This window comes from Octodon degus, unplaced genomic scaffold (assembly GCF_000260255.1).
Source record: "Octodon degus isolate 3935 unplaced genomic scaffold, OctDeg1.0 scaffold00167, whole genome shotgun sequence".
Lineage (NCBI taxonomy): Eukaryota > Metazoa > Chordata > Mammalia > Rodentia > Octodontidae > Octodon > Octodon degus.
Window position 1 is genome coordinate 356,672 of NW_004524743.1, and position 11,557 is coordinate 368,228.

Sequence of the window (11,557 nt, forward strand, 5' to 3'; positions counted from 1 at the left end):
CAATTTTGTGGTTGGGCCTTTTGTTTTGGAGATCTAATTTTTTGAACTCTACATAGTCTTGATGTTAGTCCTCTGCCTGTGAAAAACATGGCAAAATTTTTCCCCATCTGCAGATTGTCTCTTCACTCTCTTGGTTGTTTCCTTTGCAGTGCAGAAGCTTTTTAATTTAATATGATCCCATTTGGTTATTCTTGGTATTATTTCTTGTGCCACTGAGATTCTGTTCGGAAAGCCCTTGTCTTTGCATATGTCTTTTAAGAGTTGTACCTAGTTTATCTTCACTAGAGAACTTGGCCTGTGGTTGTCTTTTTTGGTCGGACCCTTTTCTGGTTTGGGGATCATGATAATATTAGTGTCTGAGAATGATCCTGAAAGTACTCCTTCCCTCTTAGTTTCATTAAAAGTTTGAGGTATATGAGCATTATTAGGTCTTTGCTGAAGTTCCTGTAGAATTTGGCTGTGAATCCACTGGGGTTTTCTTAGTTGGGAGATTTTTAATTACTGCTTCAATTTCATTGCCTGTTATTGGATTGCTCAAGATTTTTCAGTTTTCTTGGTTTGTTTTTGGCAATTTATATGCATCTAGGAATCTTTCTATTTCTTCTAAATTCTCCAATTGTTTGGCATATATGTTTGTGAAGTAGTTGCTAATATTTTTCTGGATTTCAGCAGTGTCCATTGTGATTTCACTTTTTTTTTTTTTTTCGGAACCGGGGATTGAACTCAGGTTCTTGCGCTTACCAGGGAAGCGCTTATTCCACTGAGCCATCTCCCCAGCCCCCTGATTTCACCTTTTTAAATTGTGGTTGTATTAACTTGTTTCTCTTCTTTCCTTTTTTGATAAGATTGGTTAAGGATTTTTCTATTCTGTTTATTCTTTCAAAGAACCAATTCCTTGATTCATTCTTTGTATTGATTTTTTCATCTCTATTTTACCAAATTCTGTTCTGATCTTTATAATTTCTTTCCTTATACAAGTTTTGGGTTTGGACTGTTCTTAGTTTTCTAAGACATTGAGATGCATCATGTGATTTTACTTGGGCTTGTTCTATTTTCTGATGTGGGGATTCACCGCTGTGAACTTCCCTCAGGACTACTTGTATTGTGTCTCACAAATTCTGGTATATTGTACTGGCATGATTATTTAATTCTAGGAACTGTCTTATTTCTTCCTTGATTACTCAAGAGTGTATTTAAGTTCCATATGCTTGCACGGCCTTGTGCTTTCTTTTGCTATTGATTTTTAGTTTTGTTGCACTGTGTTTTGATAATATGTATGGTAAAATTGCACTCCTTTTGCATTTGCTTTGGCACACTTTATTGACTAGTGTGTGGTCTATTATGGAGGAAGTACCAAGTGTAACTGAAAATAATGGATATTATGTTTTTGTTGGGTGGAACACTCTGAATTTTCTAAAGGCAACTTCATCATCCTGCAGATCAGCTAGGCTTACTTCAAACATACGACCTTTGAGCCCATCAGATGCAATTTTGTTTCCTTGAGTTCTGGTGACGAGTGTTGAATGTAGCCAGTGCCTTCACATCATGCGAGTCTTTTTTTAGAAAATGGATCAACCACCTTCTTCTTGGCTCCTTTTTTTGCCACCTTTCATAAGGCACTTGTTCTTGCCTCCCACCATGGTGCTGCTCAGAGAGCCAAAAGGCGGGTGGACACACTGTATATCATTTTTTTTTATGTTTTGGCTCAACTCTGATATTTCTGTATTGTTTTTTGTTTAGCTGATTCACATATTTGTGATAGTGGGGCATTGAGTTCCTCAATTACAAAATGTTTATCGGATTTTTTTTTTCAGAATTGGGAATTGAACTCAGGCCCTTGTGCGTGCCAGGGAAGTGCTTAATCTCTTAATCTGAGTCATCTCCCCGGCCCTTATCGGATTTTTAAATGTCATTTGGAATTTGTATTTTGAAGTTGTATGCATCATGGCTTGGTGCATATGTGTTTGTAATTGCTATCTCTTCCTGTTGAGTACTTCTATTAATCAACATGTAATGTCCTTCTTTGTCTCTTTTGATCAGTTTTGGATTGAAATCTACTTTATCAGAAAATAGGATAGCTAATTTTGTTTTTTTTTTTTTTCAGGTTTATTCTGTGTGGAATATTGATTTCCATTCTTTGATTTCAATTCTATGAATCTCTTTTTGCATTAAATGTGGGCTTTTTGTGTAAAAAAATACCATTGGATTTTGTTTTTTGATCCATTCTGTTAATTTGTGTCTTTTGGTTGGTGAATTAAGTCTATTGAAATTGATAGTCACAATTCATAGGTATTGATTTATTCCTATCCTTGTACTTTCTGTTGCTATTTTGTTTTGTTTATTTTCCTGGTGGTGTTTTGATTTCTTTCCCTTCTACTTAATTACTACCCCTACATGATATATTCACCTTATTGGCCTTTTTGGCATTGTTAGATTCATTCTTTCTTCTCCTAGGGTATCCTTGAGAATATTTTGGAGCATTAGTCTGGTGGTCATGGGTTCTTAGTTTTTATTTATTGTTTTGTATTTTGTGCAGGGTCTCACTATGCAGTTCAAACTTGTGGTGATCCTCCTGTTTTCAGCCTCCACAGCACTGGGATGTGTGCCTCTGCGCCAGGACATGGTTGCTGGCTCAGCACTCCTGGGGGTGGGGCCGGCGCAGATGTGGTGCCAGGGATTGAACCCCGGCACCTGTGCTTGCCTAAGCAGGCACTTAGTCCACTGAGCTATCTTGCTGGCCCTAGGGTTTTTTTTTTTTTTTTTCATGGAGATATCTTATTTTGCCGTCAGTTTTGACAGATAATTTTGCAGGATATAGCAGTTTTGTTTAGAAGTTGTTTTCTTCAAGAACTTGAAACATTCACTCCTTGCTCTCTCTCTTTGCCCTTAATGTTTGTGTTGAGAAATCTGTTGTAATTATGTATTTCTAGTATTTTAATAATTTTGTGTGGCATGCAGATTTTTTCTGATCATGGCTATTTGGGGTTCTACCATGCTTCACTTAACTGTATATTAAATTCTTTTTCCATGTGTGGAAAATGTTATGCTATTACTTGTGTGAACAGAATTTGTATGCCCTTTGCGCTGTCTCCTGCTTCTCCACTATTCCAATTACAGTGGTACCTCAGTGCATGAATATTTTTGTTTGCAAACAACTTGGTTTGCAAGCATAAGCATTTGGTAATTTTTTTTTTTTGAGACAGGGTCTCATTGTGTAGTTTGGGCCGGCCTTGTACTCACTTTTGTAGCCACCAAACTGGTCTCAAATTCACAGTGATCCCCTGTTTCAAACCCAGCCAAGTGTTGGGATTACAGGCATGTGCTACCATGCCTGAGGAAAGCTTTGTTTTTGCTTGTGAACTCTGTCACATGTGATGAGCACAGCCACAGCCATCTTTCCTGCATGAGCATGAACATGGCTGCCATCCTTCCCAGAATCATGGAACACATTAGGTTCATGTACTTATGTATCACTGTCCTGTTATAGTAGACCTATTTAGAGTCATTTAGTAGCTATTGAATCCATTTTTCATGTTTACTTGTTGTTTGTAAGGTATCTGTCACTCACTAATCATTGATTGTAGCCATGTCGTCTGGCTTGACAATCGGTCTTCACATTGGTCACTTCTGCTACCCACATTTTATTTATTTATTTATTTATTTATTTATTTATTTATTTATTTGACACAGGGTCTCACTACACATTTCAGACCTGTAGTGATCTTCCTGTCTCAGCCTCTCCAGTGGTGGGATTACAGGCGCATCCCATTACACCGTCTCGGTGACCAGCTCAACATGCCATGTTGTACTGAGGATCGAACACAGGTCCTTACACTTGCCAGACAGGTGCTTAGATCACCCAGCTATCTCCCTAGCCCTTGCTACCCATATTTTTAATCCTGATTTCAAGCTGGATTTATTTGGAACTTTTTTAATAGACTCCCATTCTTTTCTATGCTGGAAACTAATGTTTTCTGTCTCTTTAGCTCCATAGCTGGTTGTTACTGTCTTCTCTAGCCCCACTGATCATTTGTTTCATTATAGTCATTATGTGATTAGTTATAGCTCTTTTAAATGAACCAAGTACCTTCTAGAATTGTTTCCCTCCACTGGTTTCCTTTTGGACCTGTCTGCTTTGTAGCTTATGATTTGCTCCCCATCACTGCTCCTTATACTAATTTTGTGGGGAGTAGGGGGTTTGGGGAGACATTTCATTGCCTTCTCTTTTCATGTTTCTGATTTTTGTTTGTTTGTTTTTGCTGAGGCTTGTAATTTCTTTGGCCCACTGCCCTGTTCCTTGGGAGTGAGCCACAGCATTGTTTATGAGCCTCCAGGCAATCCAGGCTTTGACACAGAGCGAAAACCATTGCAACCTGGTCTGTGGTAGCAAATTCAGTGACAACAATGGCATTGAATGTCAACTGGATATGGACAGACCTTAGGAACCACTCGTGAATGGCCCTGTGCCAAAACAAAGAGGACTTGAGTTTTGCTGAAAATAGTTGGCTGCCCCCTTACAGTGACCTATACTAATTCAGACCACTGACTTCTGCAGGATGTGTGCAGCGGTGCCAACACTCAGTACACCATTAGGTCCTTCCTCAGGACTGCCTCCTCTGATGACTGCCTTTATCAATCCTGGCCTCCCACAGAAGAATATGGGCCCTAGGATCTTCCTCTTTTGAAGCTGGTTCTCCCATGGGATCCCAAACCTTCCTGATTTACCCACTTTCTGTGGAAGTCCATCATTTCAGTCTTAAAGTGAGCTCCTCTTCTTCAGTTAGATTGGTCTATTGGAGACCTCAGCATGGAGAACTGAGGGACTAGAGGCAGGATGCTCGGTTCTGGAGTTCTCTGAGCGTCAACACAGACCCCTGGTGGGCCATAGAATCAGTTGTGAGTGGGTGGGTGTTTTCCCTTAAAAACTGATATTCCTAAAAATAAATGTGCTTTCCCTAGGTAAGAGAAATTAGAGCTGAAATGGCAGAAGAGCAGTGGAGAACAGGACAAAGGGTCCCAAACTAAACATTGGAAAGAACATAAGTTTGACAAACACCAGCATTTGTAAGACAATTTCCCATTACAATCTAGGAACATCTGGAGTTTTTTGCTCTGGGTGGTGTCTGGGGAAAATGGTTGCTTTAACCAAAGTACAATGCATGAAGGAAAAATAAAGTATTTTCTCTGATTACAAAAAAAAAAAAAAAGAAAAAGAAAAGAAAGAAGAAAGAAAGAAGAAGGAAAAGAAAAAAAATTGACAGCTTCAGAAGTTTTCAGGGAATGATGGGTGGTGTTATTAGAACACTTAATTGTGTGTCACACTGGATTTTAGCATATCCACCACTGGTCTAGTCAGACGGATGAAAATATCTGTGGTGGGCACTCTAAAATGCAGTCCTTAGCATTTTCCAGGCGGGTCAAGGGCCAGGGAATGAGCACTGGATGTGGAAAAGAAGCCACGTCTGGTTGGCCAGACCCTTTTTGATTCTGTGGAGGTTTTAATGCAATCAGAGACAGCTTCACTTTTTGCCCTTCCCCGAAGGTTGCTGCAAGAGTGCTGAGCACACGCAGCCAAGGGCCAAAGCCCTCAACAGTGCCCTGCTCTGAAAGTGTGGGGCTGAGTTTGCTGGCTGAGTTCACTGATGCCTGAGGCATGTACAGTTGTGGTAAAAAGTTGAGCGAGACAGCAAGTGGGGCAGACTTCTTCAGATATGCCTACGTACCAACATTTTAAAATTGATTTTTGCCTCAATAGAAAGAAATCACCAAGTGACAATATCACTTATAAAAGAAAGCAAACGGCCCTGTATTAAGATGAAGGAAACATCTGGTTTTTGTTTTCTTAACTTTTATTAATTCATCTGAGGTGTGAGTCACCAGCTCACCCAGCCAATATTTCCAAATGAAGTCTTCCTTGCCTCCAGAGTAGCTGGGAAGAGTCACTTCAGAATTACCCTAAGGGAAAGCTGATCCACAGAGTGGTGCCATTTTTACAGCATGCAATGTGGTCTTGATAGGCATTTCCTAAAATTGCTTCTACGTTAAACCATGACTACATTCCTTCCTCAGTGGCATTTTATTCCTTCACCCAGAAACTGGAGGACTAACATGATGACCCCCAATATGTTTATTCACCCATAACCTCACAAAATATACCCTTCACCTAGAAAGAAATTTTATTGGATCACTGCAGTCTTTCCCAGGACAGAGTGGGACTGAATGTGAAGTCCCCCACCAAGCCGGGCAATAAGCAAGGAAAAGATTCCTCTCTCTGTTCATGTTTTCTTAAACCAATACTGGTCTTAAACCTAGAAACTGAGCCTGGGAGTAAATGCTAAGGAGAGTGGGAAGAGTTTTGCTTGCCACCATTTGCATCCTCCCCTACTCTGGATGTCCGATGCTGCCTTTCCAAGATGGCGGTTCCAAGTTCACAGTTGGGTACAGTCCAGGCCAAAGCTGGCTGGGCTATGTAGTTGTGTAGCCAGCTACTTGCTCTCATTACACTGTACTCAATGCAGCTGAGCTCTGCTCTTTCTGACTCATGGGGAAGTATATCAGTGGTGGCCTTCAAAGGTTCTACCTTTTATAGGATACTAATGACTTGATTGCCATTCCTCCCTCCCAGGTACTAAAAATCAAAGATAAGTAAGACTGGCTCCTGCCCTCAAGGAATTCAGTTTAGTGAAAGAAATAGACCTGTAATTACATGTAATTGGATATATGGTTTTAAAGCTTAAAATTCCTAGTTTGTAAATATACAAGACTGGGATGATTAGGTTTCCTTTCTGTAGAGAACTCCATGCTGTCTTTTCCTTATGTTATTTATCATGATCAATAGTTTAAAAATTAGACATTTTCTACCTGTGTTGAACCCGCTGTCCACCTTCTTTCCAGAACATTTTCTTGTTGTTACCTTAAGGGAGAAACAAAAGGGTAGCCTCAGAATCCACAAATCTATAAAATGTCTTATGAACAATGATCCAGCTCTCTATCAAACACAGGAATAGGTCTCCAATATTTAAATGGTATGAGTGAAGGCCAGGGAGATAGCTCAGTGGAATAATTGCTTGCCTGGCAAGTGTGAGGTCCTGAATTCAATGCCTAGTACTGCAAAAACAAACGAACAAATAAATAAATTGTATGTGTGAACTTGGAAAATCATCTCTACCCTGTAATTCAGGACAGACATTACCAGCTTCAGGCTCATTTCTCCCAGTTTTTAGGTGATGTTCCTGGTAGAAAATGAAAGCCCCCAATTTTCATAAAGAACCTGATGTCATTGGTGTGCCCTTTCCTCTATTCCCTATCAGATGGGATTTAGATATAATACTGGCAAAAGCAACAGAGGACCAATCAGTGGTGTGTTTGGGCCAATGGGAATTATTTTGACAGTCTGTTCTGAGCATACAGGCACTGTTTCCAATAAAAATTTTTATTAGGTGTTGTCACAGATGTACATGTTTCATAAAGATATCACTCAAGTTGTAAATCATATACTTGAATTCATTCTAAAGTCACCTCATTAAGTACTAAGGAAAACTATGTCTTTCACATAAGTCTCAGTCTTGAGTGACTGTAAAAATGGAACAAAGAATAAAATACTGAGATCAAGCCTCAGCCTTCTATGACTGAGTTTTAAGAGACTGATGGAAATATGAAAATTTCCCTTTTGTGTTTCTGTATTCTTCCTCTCTAGATTGTACCCTTCAAAAGTTTCATTATCTTCCTAGGCCCATCCGATTCTCCAGAGATATTAGAACTGGAGAAATAAGCCAGATTTAAAAAACAACCTTGGCTTATTGAATTATGATTGACAAACTAAATTTTATCTCTTCTAGTGTACCAGCCTGTGGGTTTTTAAAAATGCATACAGACATGTAGCTATCACCACATCAAGACATGGAACATTTCCATCTTCTCGAAGTATTGCCCTGCTCCTTCTGTGAGTTAATCCCTTCATTGGCCATAGGCTTCTGGCAAACACTGACCTGTTTGGTTTCTATCCCTATAGTTTTGCTTTTTCCAGAATGTCATGGAAACAGAACCATACAACATGTAGGTCTTTGCAGACCCTTTCACTTTTAAAATTGATGACGTTATTTTTCAGATAAGATAATGCATAGGCATTGTGGGAAATTTCACATATTTCAGAAACAAGGAAACCCGATATCATTTCCTTGCAATCAACACGGGACAGCAGGTGTCTTTTTGACCTGTGATTGCATTTCCTTGCTGGATGTGCTGCATTTGCTAATGATCCTGATTTGATCACTAAACTAGGTCCATATATGCTAACTTCACACTGTACTCCATGCATTTTTACAATGTGTCAATTTAAATCATTGAAAATGCTAGAAATGCTTCCTACAGGTAATCATTGCTAATGTCTTGATGTGTTTCAGTGCTTACTTCAGCAGTGCATATAGTAAAATTAATGTTTCAGTCTTTTTCTTTACTCTATATACACCTGCACTCACCCGTATAGAAACAAAATATAGAAAAGTTTCATCTGTATAGGGTGAATGCATCACTGTGAGAGCCATCCATAGCTATAACAGCAACTTACTAAGAATGGGATGAAGGAATGAGTGAATAAATGAACCATCCAGCAGACAAACCAATCAGTCACTCCTTTCCCAGCCTGCTTAGTGCTGCTCATTCTTTCTTTACCATCAGAAGAAGAAGAAAAAGGTCTTTTGGAGCATCACTGCAGGGACCAGCACAGAGGAGGTGAACCTTGCATTCAGATGCCTTGGCACTTCTCATGCATGCCTATTCTGCCTGGCAAAATGGCCTAATAACTGTTTTTCCCATCTCTGTGGCAGGCCTCACCATTATGCAGCAGAGCCAGGCCCTGTGATGGCAAGGAGATGTGAAGACTGTGAGGAAGGAGCTGGCAGAGAGGAGGGAGCTGTCTGCTCCCAGTTGTCAGTGGGCACGGAGCCCTGTGATGAGTGTGAGCTTCTCAGTGGCAGGCGGAAAGGGCCGGCTAAATAGCTCAGCAGATTAAAGTGCCTGCAAGCAGGCACAGGGGCCTGGGGTTCGATCCTCTGGCCTGCTCTGCCAGCCCCGCCCCCTGGGCCCTGCTGAGATGGCAATTGAGACTGAGCATGGTGGCACATGCTTGTAATCCCAGCTTTTGGGAGGCTGTAAACAGGCAGATCACTACAAGTCCAATGTAGTAGTGAGACCCTGAACACCCTGTAGACCCTTCCCTAAAATACAAAAAAATAATAAATAAAGCATGTAATACAAAACCCATATTTAAAAAAAAAAGGAAAGAAAAGAAAGAAAACCCCATATTTTAGACTGGGCGTGGTGGCGCATGCCTGTAATCCCAGCTCTTAAAAGGCTGTAAACAGGCAGATCACTACGAGTCCAATCTAGTAGTGAGACCCTGAGCACCCTGTAAACCCTTCCCTAGAAAGAAAAAATATAAAAAGAGGTGGTTCAGTGGCAAGTGGGTGAGCATGGGCCTCCCTGCCCTTCTGTGGGATTGGCAGAGAATTGGAAGGGTCTGTGCTTAAGAACCAAGGTAAGGGCGAGGAAAGGCTGAGGTAAATGGGCCTGAGACCACTCTTGTTTTGGCTTTGCTCCTAATCTTTGGTATTTGGTCCCTGTAGTCATGACAACTGCAGTTATTGCTTGCTGAAGCTCATAACCTGGGTCAGGCCCAAGGGTTAAGAGCTTCACATGAGCTGCCTCACTGGACCGCCACAACCACAGTCTGAGCTAAGCATCATTATCGTCCCCTCTCTTACAATGAAGGAAGAAGCCAAGGCTCAGAGAGGTTCATTGAACACACAAGCTACACAGCATCTTAGTGCAGTGCCTGGGCTACAGTAAGCACCCTATCAACAGTAGCTGTTATGCTTAGTGTGGCTGTTATTAATTATAAGACATCACTGATGACATAGTTGGCTCAAAGCAGACCCTGGGCTCCAACCCTTGAAGTAGCCTGGGAGATGCAGATGCCCAGAGGTATTCTGAAGCTTATGGAGACCTCTTCAATGGAACATGAGGACCTCGGTTTCTTTTTCTGCTTCTTCAAAACTTATGAGGGGCTGGCGAGATGGCTCAGTGGTCTAAAGCACCTACTTGGAACAAGCTTGGCAAAGCACAGGGACCACGGTTCGATCCCCCAGAACCACATGCCAGCCAGCCCGCCCCCTGGTGGGCTGAGCTGGCCACACACACACACACACACACACACACACACACACACTCTAAATAAATGAAAAAATAATAAAAAAACTTAAAAAAAAAAAGACTTATGAAGGTGGCTCTTTGGGTGGTGAAGAAAATGATGTCGAGCTCGGGCTTGACTCCTTCTCGGTTCGCACAAACGTCCTTAACATTTTCCATTTTCTGAGCGCTTTTGTGAAATGGCTCTGATGTGGTTGACAGGATTTGTAGCAAGAGCCAAGCCAAGCCTTCCTCTGCAGGAAAGCTGGAAGCCTTGAAGGGTCTTCTCAGTGCTCACGTAGCCCACAGCCTCTTGCTCCGTGTGGCCCAAGGCTGAGGCTTCCCGGCGTTGGCAACTGAGCACAGTGCACTCATTGATTCCCAGGCCATTTTTCAGGGTGAGAAGCCAACACCCCATAGCCTTGCTGTGGACCCGCAGGAACCTCTCTCCCAGGAGAGCTTGGCTGGAACCTCTGACCCGCCTGGGAAGCTCTCTGTGACTCAGGGATCACTACGTTCTGTTCAAGATAGTTATTCCCTTTCTGTGTTTTCTGCAGTTTTGTTTCCAAGATCCTGGAGAAACTTTGAAACTTAAAATTACCCACATGCCAGGAATCCCTACAGCCTCCTTGTGAGATGTGGATGACCACCATATGCTGTTTACATAAAAAACGAATGTCTTCCCCCATGGAGCATGTAGGCCTGAATTACTGGCTAACCCCTCTTTTACCTTAGCAGCTGGAGCAATGACTCTCTGGGCAAGGGAAGATGTGTGTGCTGATAGAAACTTGGCTCTCATGAAAGCCTTGTCTTTCAGAGAGGCAGGCAGTGGGTAGGCTCACGTGCTCCTGGGGGACCGGTTGAAGAAGTTGGAAGAAGACAAACAGGTAGTGCTGGAGGATTGCCTTTGGCTCTGCTAGTCAGACGTTAGGAGAGGTGCGCTCGTCCCAAGTATACCCCCAACATCATGAGCCCTAGACATGGGGCACAGGAGACTCCTTCCTTAGACTTCAAATACATGTGCTCCTCAACCTATGGTGCAGTTCCATCCCAATAAACCCACTGTAAGTTGAAAATGTAGTGAATCAAAAATCCACTAATACATCTAACTTACTGAACATGATCCCTTGACCTGGTCTATCTTGATTGTGCTCAGAACACTTACGCTTCCCTATAGGTTGGCAAAATTGCTAACATAAAGCTTATCTACAGTAAAGTGTTGAATGTCTCATGTGATTTATTTAATATGGTAATGAAAGTTAAAAAAAACCCTCAGGGGCTGGAGAGATGGCTCAGTGGTCTAAAGCACCTACTTAGAACAAGCTTAGCAAAAGCATCAGGGACCGCGGTTCAATCCCCCAGCACCACATGC